Here is a 12,410-nt window from a genome sequence, read left to right as displayed (position 1 = left end):
AACATACATACTACACATATACTACATGCATGCAACATGCATACTACATATATATCACATATATACTACATGCATGCAACATACATACATACTACATGCAACATGCATACTTACATACCGTATATGCTACATGCAACATACATACTACATATATACCACATGCATGCAACATACATATATACTACATGCAACATACATACTACACATATACAGTCATGGCCAAAAGTTTTGAGAATGACACACATATTATATTTTCACATGATCTGCTGGCCTCTGGTTTTTATGTGTGTTTGTCAGATGTTTTTATCACATACAGAAATATAATTGCAATCATAATATGAGTAGCAAAAGGTTATATTGACAGTTAGAATGAGTTAATGCAGCAAGTCAATATTTGCAGTGTTGACCCTTCTTCTTCAGGACCTCAGCAATTCTCCCTGGCATGCTCTCAATCAACTTCTGGATCAAATCCTGACTGATAGCAGTCCATTCTTACAAATCAATGCTTTTATTTTGTCTGAATTTGACGGTTTTTGTTTGTCCACCCGTCTCTTGATGATTGACCACAAGTTCTCAATGGGATTAAGATCTGGGGAGTTTCCAGGCCATGGTCCCAAAATCTCTGTTTTGTTCCCTGAGCCATTTAGTTATCACCTTTGCTTTATGGCAAGATGCTCCATCATGTTGAAAAAGGCATTGTTGATTGCCAAACTGCTCTTGGACGGTAGGGAGAAGTTGCTCTTGGAGGACATTCTGGTACCATTCTTTATTCATGGCTGTGTTTTTAGGCAAGACTGAGAGAGAGCCCATTCCCTTGGCTGAGAAGCCACCCCACACATGAATGGTTTCAGGATGCTTGACAGTTGGCATGAGACAAGACTGGTGGTAGCGCTCACCTGGTCTTCTCCGAATAAGCCGTTTTCCAGATGTCCCAAACAATCGAAAAGGGGATTCATCAGAGAAAATGACTTTACCCCAGTCCTCAGCAGTCCACTCCCTGTACCTCTTGCAGAATATCAGTCTGTCCATGATGTTTTTCCTGGAGAGAAGTGGCTTCTTTGCTGCCCTCCTTGAGACCAGGCCTTGCTCCAAGAGTCTCCGCCTCACAGTGCGTGCAGATGCACTCACACCTGCCTGCTGCCATTCCTGAGCAAGCTCTGCACTGCTGGTAGCCTGATCCAGCAGCTGAAACACTTTTAAGAGACGGTCCTGGCACTTGCTGGTCTTTCTTGGGTGCCCTGGAGCCTTTTTGGCAACAAGGGAACCTCTCTCCTTGAAGTTCTTGATGATGTGATAGATTGTTGACTGAGGTGCAATCTTTCTAGCTGCGATACTCTTCCCTGTTAGGCCATTTTTGTGCAGTGCATGATGACTGCACGTGTTTCTTTAGAGATAACCATGGTTAACAGAAGAGAAACAATGATGCCAAGCACCAGCCTCCTTTTAAAGTGTCCAGTGGTGTCATTCTTACTTAATCATGACAGATTGCTCCATTAACACAGGTGTGGGTGTTGATGAGGACAGGGCTGGAGATCAATCACTGAAACAATGTTAGCTGGTCCTTTTAAGGCAGGGCTGCAATGATGTTGAAATGTGTTTTGGGGGATAAAGTTCATTTTCTAGGCAAATATTGACTTTGCAAGTAATTGCTGTTAAGCTGATCACTCTTTATAACATTCTGGAGTATATGCAAATTGCCATTAGAAAAAATGAAGCAGTAGACTTTGTAAAAATTAATATTTGTGTCATTCTCTAAACTTTTGGCCATGACTGGACTACATGCATGCAACATACATATATACTACATGCAACATACATACTACACACATACTACATGCATGCAACATGCATACTACATATATACTACATGCATGCATATACAGTATACTACATATACTACATGCAACATGCATACTACATATATACTACATGCATGCAACATACATACCACATGCATACTACATATATACTACATGCATGCTACATATATACTGCATGCATGCAACATACATATATACAACATATATACTACATGCATACTACATATATACCACATATATACTACATGCATGCTACATGCATACTACATATATACCACATGCATGCAACAGACACATACTGCATATATACTACATGCATACTAGATATATACCACATATATACTGCATGCATACTACATATATACCACATGCATGCAACATACATATATATTTCTCACACAGCAATGCCATAAAGTGAGACTAGGGACTTTTTTACAGTGGAGGAGGAATACAGTGCGGAAGGATACCTACCTCCCGTCATTGGATTCCTGGAGCCCATAGAGAATGGTAGCATCAGCTGATGCTGCTGTTCTCCACGCAAGATCATCGTGGGACACTCGTGGACTTCTGCGGATCAGGGGTAAGTATATTGGTGGTTTGTTATTTTAATATTCCATAGATGACAATGGCTTCGGGGAACAAAGTGACAAGTGATGGTGAGTATGTACTCTGTTATATGTACTGTATGTCTATATGTATTGTGAGAATCATGTGGGAATAGTGGATGAGGGCAGGTATATCTCGCCCAGATTCCTTTCCTATGTGGCCTAGTCTGGTCAGTATCGCACCTGCTTACTAATGGATAATGGGAGGTGGATATAAAGGGATGCAAGGTGGTTGTGTGAGTGTCTCAGCCTGGGAACATAGAGAGCCTGTCTGTGTGAGAGACACACACGTGAGTGGAAGCAGTGCCCACTGCAACTGTGGTTTGGCTGGACTGGAGAAGCCTGCCAGTTGGTAGTTAGGTTGTCCATTGTTTAGTTAGTGCCGGACAGGCAAGAATTTGTTTTATGTTTTATTTCCTTTTGCATTGCTTTCACCGTTAATAAACCTGACCCAGGGTGAGTTATACATGAATCCCAGCTCTGCGCCTGAGTTTCATGCTGAACGCACGTGACCTTTGACCCCAGCAAAGGCGATCCCGGAGTGTTTTGTCACATTGTGGTGGAGAACGCGGGCATCACGTTGCAAGCATAAGCATGGAGGACGTGGTGAAAGCACTGGTACAGTCCACCGCCGTCCAGCAAGAAGCTAATCGGGTGATGATGGCCCAGCTGAAGGAGTCGGTGGACATGACAGCTACCGATCGTTCGCTTCTCCAGCAGGTGGCGCAGCGCCTGGCAAGCTTACCTGATGTTAACCTGGAAGCAGAGTCGAGAGTGATTCATGTGAGTCGGTACTGGCAGAAGATGACGACCGAAGATGACGTCGAGGCATACCTGACCACGTTTGAACGGACGGCGGTGCGAGAAAAATGGCCGAAGGCACGATGGGCCGGCCTGATTGCCCCGTTTCTTTCCGGTGAGGCCCAAAAGGCTTATTATGACTTAGAGCCTGAAGCCGCTCAGGACTTTGACAAATTGAAAGCCGAGATCTTGGCCCGGCTGGGAGTGACGACCGCTGTCCGTGCACAGAGATTGCATCAATGGACTTATCAGCCGGATAAACCACCGTGGTTACAGATGTTCGACCTGTTCCACGTGATGAAGAAGTGGCTACAACCCGAGGTGTTGACAGCGCCAGAGATAATCCAGAGAGTCGTCATGGACAAGTACCTGAGAGCTCTACCGCCAGCCCTGAGGAAGTGGGTAAGCCATGGAAATCCTACGACGGCAGATCAACTGGTGGATCTGGTTGAACGTTACTCCGTGGCGGAAGGACTCCGAGACGATGTTACCCCACCTCGTTCTTCATCATCTCCACGTGGAACCGGTAAGACTGTTCCAGGGAGTAGGGGAGATGGAAAAATCCCTAAGACAGTGGGGGAGGAAAACGGGACTGCCCGCACTGCGAGGCCGAGAGTAACGAACTATGGTCTAAGCAAGGGGCCCGTTAGGTGTTTCCGCTGCCAAGAGATGGACATATTGCTGCGAACTGTCCGGTCACTACTGAACCCATGCAGTGCGACGTCACAGACTCTAAAAACCGCATGTCTATGGTTGCACGGGTAGTCAGTGTGAATGCCGGTCAAAAGGATGCGGAAAAACACTTGTGTGATTTAACTGTTGATGGCAAAAATGTGGTGGCATTGTTAGACTCGGGAAGTGTGGTGACTCTGGTGAAGGCCAGTCTGGTGTCAGCCCCGACTGGACCATCAGACAAATTTTCTGTAACGTGTGTGCATGGAGACACCTGTTCGTACCTCACCACGGTCATATGCATTACAACTTCCTATGGGTCTGTGCAACATAAAGTGGGACTCGTCCCGGCGTTATTGCATGATGTTATCCTGGGCCGGGATTTTCCCCACTTCTGGCAATTGTGGGAGAATCAGTTGATGCCCTCGGGTAATAGTGTACATGATTCTTCTCCCAGGGAGCGTGTGGGTCCCGAACCCCTGGAAGAGGTCTCCCCGGAAGACTCGGGGGAAGAGTCTGCGGGAAATGACTTGCAGTTCCCGTTTTCAGTCATGGCGGGTGATACGGAGGAGACCGGGGAAGAGGAGGAGGCCGACAGCCGTCCACCTCCCCGTTTGCCGGATATAGAAGTTCAGAAAGATGACTTCCAAAGTGAGCAAATAAAGGATCCTACCCTTTCTCAGGCTAGGACAAATGTAAAAGTGATAAACTGGGTACCCGTTGAACCTGGCTCTAGGCTGGCATATCCTTACATGGTTCTGGAGAATGATTTACTCTATCAGATAGAGAAAAAGGGGGAAGATACGGTGCAACTATTAGTCGTGCCAAAACCCTACCGGCGGCAGGTGCTGGACCTGGCCCACAGACATGTGATGGGAGGTCACCTGGGAGTCCAGAAAACCACCGAAAGGATATTACACTGTTTTGTTTGGCCAGGCATGCATCACAATATCCGTGTATATTGTGAGTCTTGTCCTGACTGCCAAGCCTCTGCACCTAAGCCCCGGTTCTGTAGCCCTTTGGTACCCCTACCTATTATTGAAGTCCTGTTTGAGAGGATTGGGATGGATTTAGTTGGGCCCCTTCCACGGTCTGCACGTGGACACCAACATATCCTGGTCATCTTGGATTATGCCACTCGTTACCCGGAGGCCATCCCTTTGCGTACCACGGCCACCAAGACGATTGCCAAGGAACTGGTGCATGTGTTTAGTCGGGTCGGTATACCAAAACAGATAATCACCGACCAGGGGACCCCCTTTATGTCCAGGGTAATGAAGGAGCTCTGCCGATTGTTACAAATTGAACCGTTACGCACATCCGTGTATCACCCTCAAACAGACGGGTTGGTCGAACGGTTCAATAAAACTCTGAAGCAGATGCTGAGAAAGGTGATAGACAAGGATGGGAAGAACTGGGACTATTTACTTCCGTATTTGCTTTTTGCCATCAGGGAAGTACCCCAGTCTTCCACGGGATTCTCGACTTTCGAGTTATTGTACGCCCGACGTCCTCGCGGACTGTTAGACGTTGCAAAAGAAACCTGGGAGGGTCAGGTCACTCCATTTAAAACAGTGATAGATCACGTCACACAAATGCAGGACCGTATTGCGGCTGTTATGCCTATCGTCAAAGAACACATGATACAGGCTCAAGGAGCCCAAAAAAGAATCTATGATAGGGGCGCCAAGATCCGTACGTTTGCACCCAGAGATAGGGTGTTGATCCTGGTCCCCACGGTGGACAGTAAGTTCCTGGCAAAGTGGCAGGGCCCCTTTTGAGATCAAGGAAAGAGTTGGTGAAGTAAACTACAAAGTTTACCAGGCAAGTAAACGGAAACCTGAACAGATTTATCATGTAAATCTGATAAAGCCCTGGAAGGATCGGTCTGCCTTGTCAGCGGAGCTGGCCCGTCCTGTCTGCTCGCATACCGTACCGGAGGTACGGGTTGCAGAGACTATCTCGGAGCGGCAAAAGACTGAGGTCAGGCAGTTTCTACTTCACAACCAAAAGTTTTTCTCAGAAAAACCCGGGCAGACTACGCTAATAAAACATGACATCGTAACGGAACCTGGTGTCACAGTTCACGTAAAGCCCTACCGAATCCCGGAAGCGCGCCGTGAAGCCGTTTCCCGAGAAGTGAAGGCAATGTTAGAGTTAGGAGTCATTGAGGAATCGCACAGTGCATGGTCCAGCCCGATTGTGCTAATTCCTAAACCGGACGGCACCATCCGGTTCTGCAATGACTTCAAGAAACTGAATGCGGTCTCAAAATTTGATGCCTACCCCATGCCCCGGGTCAACGAGTTGATAGATCGGTTAGGAAAAGCCCGGTATATTACGACCCTAGACCTAACAAAGGGGTATTGGCAGATCCCTCTGGTGGAGGCTGCCAGAGAAAAGTCAGCATTTGCTACCCCAGAAGGTCTATTTCAGTATGTGTATATGCCATTTGGTCTGCACGGAGCACCGGCGACTTTCCAGAGACTGATGGATCGAGTCCTGAGGCCACATAGGCAGTACGCTTCGGCCTATTTGGACGACATTGTCATTTACAGCTTGGACTGGGAGACTCATCTCCAGAAAGTACAAGCTGTGATTGACGACCTGTGGGAGGCAGGTCTAACCGCGAACCCCAAGAAATGTCACATCGGGCTAGAAGAAGCCCGGTATTTGGGGTATGTAATTGGGAGGGGTGTTGTTAAACCCCAGGTTGATAAGATTCAGGCGGTTCAGGACTGGCCACAACCTGTCAACAAGAAACAGATGCAAGCCTTCCTGGGGATCGCCGGTTATTATCGCCGGTTCATACCCAATTTTGCAGCCATCGCTACCCCCCTGATGGATCTTACAAAAGGGAAAGACTCCGTCATGATTAAATGGAGTTTAGCGGCTGAAGAAGCCTTCCATAGCCTAAAACGGGCACTTTGCTCTCAGCCCGTACTGGTGACTCCGGACTTCCGCAGTGAGTTTGTGGTACAAACGGATGCCTCTGATACTGGTATCGGGGCCGTACTCTCACAAGTGAGGGACGGAGTGGAACACCCAGTCCTCTATCTCAGCAGGAAGCTGAATAAACACGAGCAAAGGTATGCAGTCGTAGAAAAAGAGTGCCTCGCCATTAAGTGGGCTCTAGAGGCCCTCAAATATTACCTGGTGGGCCGAAAGTTCAGGCTGATCACGGACCATGCCCCTTTCAAGTGGATGCACTTGAACAAGGAACGGAATAGCCGGGTGACCCGGTGGTTCCTTGCCCTGCAGGCCTACACTTTTACGGTGGAGCACCGCCCAGGCGTACAGATGGGGAATGCAGATGCCCTGTCCCGAGTGCACTGTTTGGCGGGTGTCATTGCTCGACCGGAGTGGTCTGAGCAGAAGGGGGGGATATGTGAGAATCATGTGGGAATAGTGGATGAGGGCAGGTATATCTCGCCCAGATTCCTTTCCTATGTGGCCTAGTCTGGTCAGTATCGCACCTGCTTACTAATGGATAATGGGAGGTGGATATGAAGGGATGCAAGGTGGTTGTGTGAGTGTCTCAGCCTGGGAACACAGAGAGCCTGTCTGTGTGAGAGACACACGTGAGTGGAAGCAGTGCCCACTGCAACTGTGGTTTGGCTGGACTGGAGAAGCCCGCCAGTTGGTAGTTAGGTTGTCCATTGTTTAGTTAGTGCCGGACAGGCAAGGATTTGTTTTATGTTTTATTTCCTTTTGCATTGCTTTCACCGTTAATAAACCTGACCCAGGGTCAGTTATACCCGAATCCCCAGCTCTGCGCCTGAGTTTCATGCTGAATGCACGTGACCTTTGACCCCAGCAAAGGCGATCCCGGAGTGTTTTATCACAGTATGTATTGTATGAATGAATTGTATGTAGTATATATGTATGTTGCATGCATGTAGTATATATGTAGTGTGCATGTTGCATGTAATATACATGTATGTTGCGTGCATGTGTAGTATATATGTATGTTGCATGCATGTAGTATATATGTAGTATGCATGTTGCATGCATGTGGTATATATATAGTGTGTATGTTGCATGCATGTAGTATGCATGTTGCATGCATGTGGTATATATGCATGTAGTATATATGTAGAATGCATGTTGCATGCATGTAGTATATATGTTGCATGCATGTGGTATATATGTAGTATATATGTATGTTGCATGCATGTAGTATATATGTAGTATGCATGTTGCATGCATGTAGTATATATGTGATATGCATGATGCATGCATGTAGTATGTATGTTGCATGCATGTAGTATGTATGATGCATGTAGTATGTATGTTGCATGCATGTAGTATGTATGTTGCATGCATGTAGTATGTATGTTGCATGCATGTAGTATGTATGTTGCATGCATGTAGTATGTATGTTGCATGCATGTAGTATGTATGTTGCATGCATGTAGTATGTATGTTGCATGCATGTAGTATGTATGTTGCATGCATGTAGTATGTATGTTGCATGCATGTAGTATGTATGTAGTATGTATGTTGCATGCGTGTAGTATATATGTAGTATGTATGTTGCGTGCGTGTAGTATATATGTTCTATATATGTATGTTGCATGCATGTGGTATATATGTAGTATGCATGTGGTATATTTGTAGTATGCATGTTGCATGTATGTAGTATATATGTTGTATGTTGCATGTATGTAGTATGTATGTTGCATGTATGTAGTATGTTATTTTTTTTTACATTCAGCACATTAACCGGATGGTGGGACTACTACTGTCCCATCATTGGCTAATGTGTCAATCACCGTCATGGTAGCAGGCATCGCCCGATGGAACTTGTAGTCCCATCGGACGATGCCTGCACAGCCCCCCGGACAGTCGGTACAGCCCCCCGGACAGTCGGTACAGCCCCCCGGCAGGCCGGTACAGACCCCCAGGCAGTTGGCACAGACCCCCAGGCAGTCGGCACAGCCCCCCGGCAGGCCGCTACAGCCCCCCGGCAGTCCGTACACCCCCCCCCGAGAGACTGTACAAGGACAGAAAATGGATTTTCTTATTCCGATACTGGAAGTCTCATAGACTTGAATGGGACTTCGGGTATTGGAATCGGCGATACCCAATACTTTTTTCGTATCGGGCCGATACCATCCCATCCAATATTTTAGGGTATCGGATGGTATCGCTCAATACCAGTGGGAGTACATTTGTAGTATGGCCGCTAATAGCAGGGGCGGAAAGATAAAGCTATTGAGGGTTTCCTGTAAGAAGATCCAATCCACTCTGTCGAATGCTTTTTCAGCATCAGTGCCTAAGAGCACAAGAGGTGTCTTGTGGAAGTTAGAATATTGCATTAAATGTAGAACTCTCCAAGCATTTTCCTTACCCTCTCTACCTCTAATGAAGCCAGTCTGATCTGGAGAGATCAGTTTTGGCAAATAGTCCTCAATGCGATTTGCAAGCATTCTGGCATAAATTTTTAGATCCACATTCAGTAGGGAGATGGGTCTGAAGTTGCTACAAAGTTCTGGGTCTTTGCCCTCTTTTTGTATTAGAGAAATATGTGCTTCCAAAGATTGGGAGGGAAGGGATTGCCTCAAAGTATTTCATTACAATGATTGAGAAAGTGAGGTTCGAGGTTCTCAGAAAAGGTTTCATAATAGATAGCGGGGAATCCATCGGGGCAAGGGGCTTTCCCTGTGGGGCTGTTCGACAGAGTGGATCGGATCTCATCTCGAGAAAGGGGTCTAGAGAGGGATTTTTGTTGTTCTGATGTAAGTTTGAGTAGGTTAAGGCTAGATAAAAAGGATTGAATTTCTGCCCGTTTTCTTATCTTACCAGAGTCAGCCTCGTCTGGTTTTAAATTATATAGGATCGAATAATATTTTAAGAATTCATGTGAGATTTGGCCAATGTCAGATGTTCTATTGCCACTAGAGGTTTTTAGGGAGTGAATATAAGTCTTAGCTTACTTTAATTAATGACATCATAAGCCTGGAGGCCTTATCGCCACGGACATACATACGGTTTCTCCAACTGAGGTACTGTTTTGCAGACTGCTTATTAAGCAGGTCTTTGAGTTGTAAGCGTTTGGCTGTTAGTGCTTCCAAACTCTGACGCAACAAGGTTCCTTTATGTTGCGTTTCTAGGTTGATTATCTCTTCATATAGGTCTCGTATTGTCTTTTTGCTCTGTTTGTTGAGATGGGAAGCTATAGAAATCAATTCACCCCTAACCACCGCTTTGTGGGCCTCCCATATCATAGGGAAGCTCACCTCTGAAATGACATTATTCTTAAAATCTATTAAAATATTACTAATTCGTTGTTTGCTAGTGTCTGAAGTTAGAATTGAGTCATTTAGCCTCCATGAGTGATTATACGGAATGGGCTTTTGAAGCTGAAAAGCGTATTGAGACTATCGAGTGGTCAGAGTGTATTGAGGGAAGTATTTCTGTTTTAAAAAGATTTGGCAATAGGGACCCTGGTAGAAAGTTATACCGTATTTTCCACTTTGTAAGACGCACTTTTTTCCCCCAAATTTGGGGGGAAAACGGAAGTGCGGCTTACAAAGCGGAAACGCCTTACCTAGGCTGTGATCGGGGGCGTCCGGCGCGATTAATGCTGCAGATTGGCATTTCTATCTGAAACAAAACACAGGTATACAATGTAACCAAACTAAGCGGCCTCCAGATAACTCTATTGTTACTGAACGCTAGTGACTGAAAGGAGAACTCTATGACCTGGATGTGTCCCAGTCCTAGTCCATCAACTCATCCATTTTCTTCTCATGGAGGAATAGATTGAGGCTTTGCTGCTTTACGACGGTTTCGATTGGTCTTTGCAGATTGGACCAAGTTCCAAGACTCGGGTCAGGGAAAAGGGCTCAGTGAAGGAGCTCAATGGTACGCTTCTATATCTGAGTACTTTTCTAGAATTTCTTATGGAACAAATTCATGGACTTTAGTGCGCTGCTTGACAAAATGACGAATCCAGGTTATGATGAAAGATTAACCATTTATTTCCCAACGCGTTTCGAAGTGTACAACACTTCTTCCTCAGGGGATGACATATATGAACAAATAGATCTGTCTCAGGTTAAATACACTCACGGTTTAAAAATTGGCGCCAATGATCACATGTCGTGCGGCAAAAAGTCAAAGTTCAAACGCACCAGTGAAACATGAATTGTCATCATAGTTAATCTTTGATTAATTAAAAATTATTCTTTAATTATTCCACAGATAAAAAGCTCAAGATAGTAAGAAAATAATAAAGATGAAAAAGAGGAAAAAATATACATATATCTCTGAGACATGAACTCACGCGGAGGAAAAGAAAATACCGATGGTGAACACTTAAGCCACCACACCAGAGTTAAATCATGTCCCGAAGAGAAGAAAAAAAGAAAAACGAACAATTGTTAAAAAATGAATATATGGGGAAACATGTGTATATTATATAAAATATTCAAAAATATATATTTTTGTATTATAATAAAGAACAATTGCATAAAAATTGAGTGGACTTCAATTAATTATCACCATGGTTTAATTTACTTGCTCTATTGTTAAAACAGTATGGGGCAGCCAGCCAAAAAAACAGACCCACACGGGACTCGGAAATCATTCCAGGATCGCCCCCCCGTGTATCACCGCACAGGAGAGAAGAAGGAAGAAGAAGAAACCTCAAATACTTTTTAACACTACTGCACTTTAGGATACTAAGTAACTCCACATATCAAAGATAATATATACACAGATAAAAATGAATACAGATCCATTTGTAATAAAAAGTCGCACATGAAAAGTTACATTAATTATTAAAAATAATTTTTTTAAATCGTATGGATACTTATTAAAAAATTGTTCTGAACGAAAAATGATAATTTTAACATATTTTAAAAAAAGACTTCCGTAATTTCGTTCAATCAATTTACTTGCTCTATTGCTAAAACCGTATGTGGCAGCCAGCCAAAAAAACAGACCCACAAGGGACTCGGAAATCATTCCAGGATCGCCCCCCGTGTATCACCGCACAGGAGAGAAGAAGGAGAAGAAAAAACTTCAAATACATTTTAACAATACTACCACTTTAGGATGCTAAATAAATATTCATATCATAGGTAACATATACACAGGATACTAATATAGAGGTAACTATTAAAATAAATACACATCCGTCTGTATTAAAAAATCGCACATAAATTACATTGAACATCAAAAATTATTAAAAATGAATATATAAATAATGTGGATACTTATTAAAAAATTGTTCTGAACGAAAAATGATAATTTTGACATATTTTAAAGAAAGACTTCAGTAATTTCGTTTGATCCATTGGGTTTTAAAGTGTTTAGCCTGAATATCCAAAAAAAACCTCTTTCCTATTCCATTGTCCTCCTCTATTAGGAATATCACCAGAAATATGTTCTATTGGACTCATTTTCAATCCATTAAAATGTTTATTATGTTTAATAGAAAAATGTCTAGAAAGACCATGTTGTAAAAAAAACCCTTTTAATATTATACCTATGTGAATTAACC

The 12,410-nt window shown here is 44.1% G+C and overlaps 1 protein-coding gene across 1 annotated transcript in view; it reads left to right on the top strand.

The window, feature by feature from the left end:
* Positions 1–11,325, top strand: part of LOC141098788 (homeobox protein not2-like) — a 49,014-nt gene extending 37,689 nt beyond the window's left edge. Inside the window, exon 5 of the mRNA XM_073586774.1 lies at positions 11,108–11,325. The gene's annotated coding sequence lies outside the window, so the exon portion shown is untranslated. The remainder of the gene's footprint in view (positions 1–11,107) is intronic.
* The last annotated feature ends 1,085 nt before the right edge of the window (positions 11,326–12,410 follow it).

This window comes from Dendrobates tinctorius, unplaced genomic scaffold, assembly GCF_039654945.1.
Source record: "Dendrobates tinctorius isolate UK_male_01 unplaced genomic scaffold, ASM3965494v1 ptg000095l, whole genome shotgun sequence".
Taxonomy (NCBI): Eukaryota; Metazoa; Chordata; class Amphibia; order Anura; family Dendrobatidae; genus Dendrobates; species Dendrobates tinctorius.
This window is presented reverse-complemented; position numbering and strand designations above follow the sequence as displayed.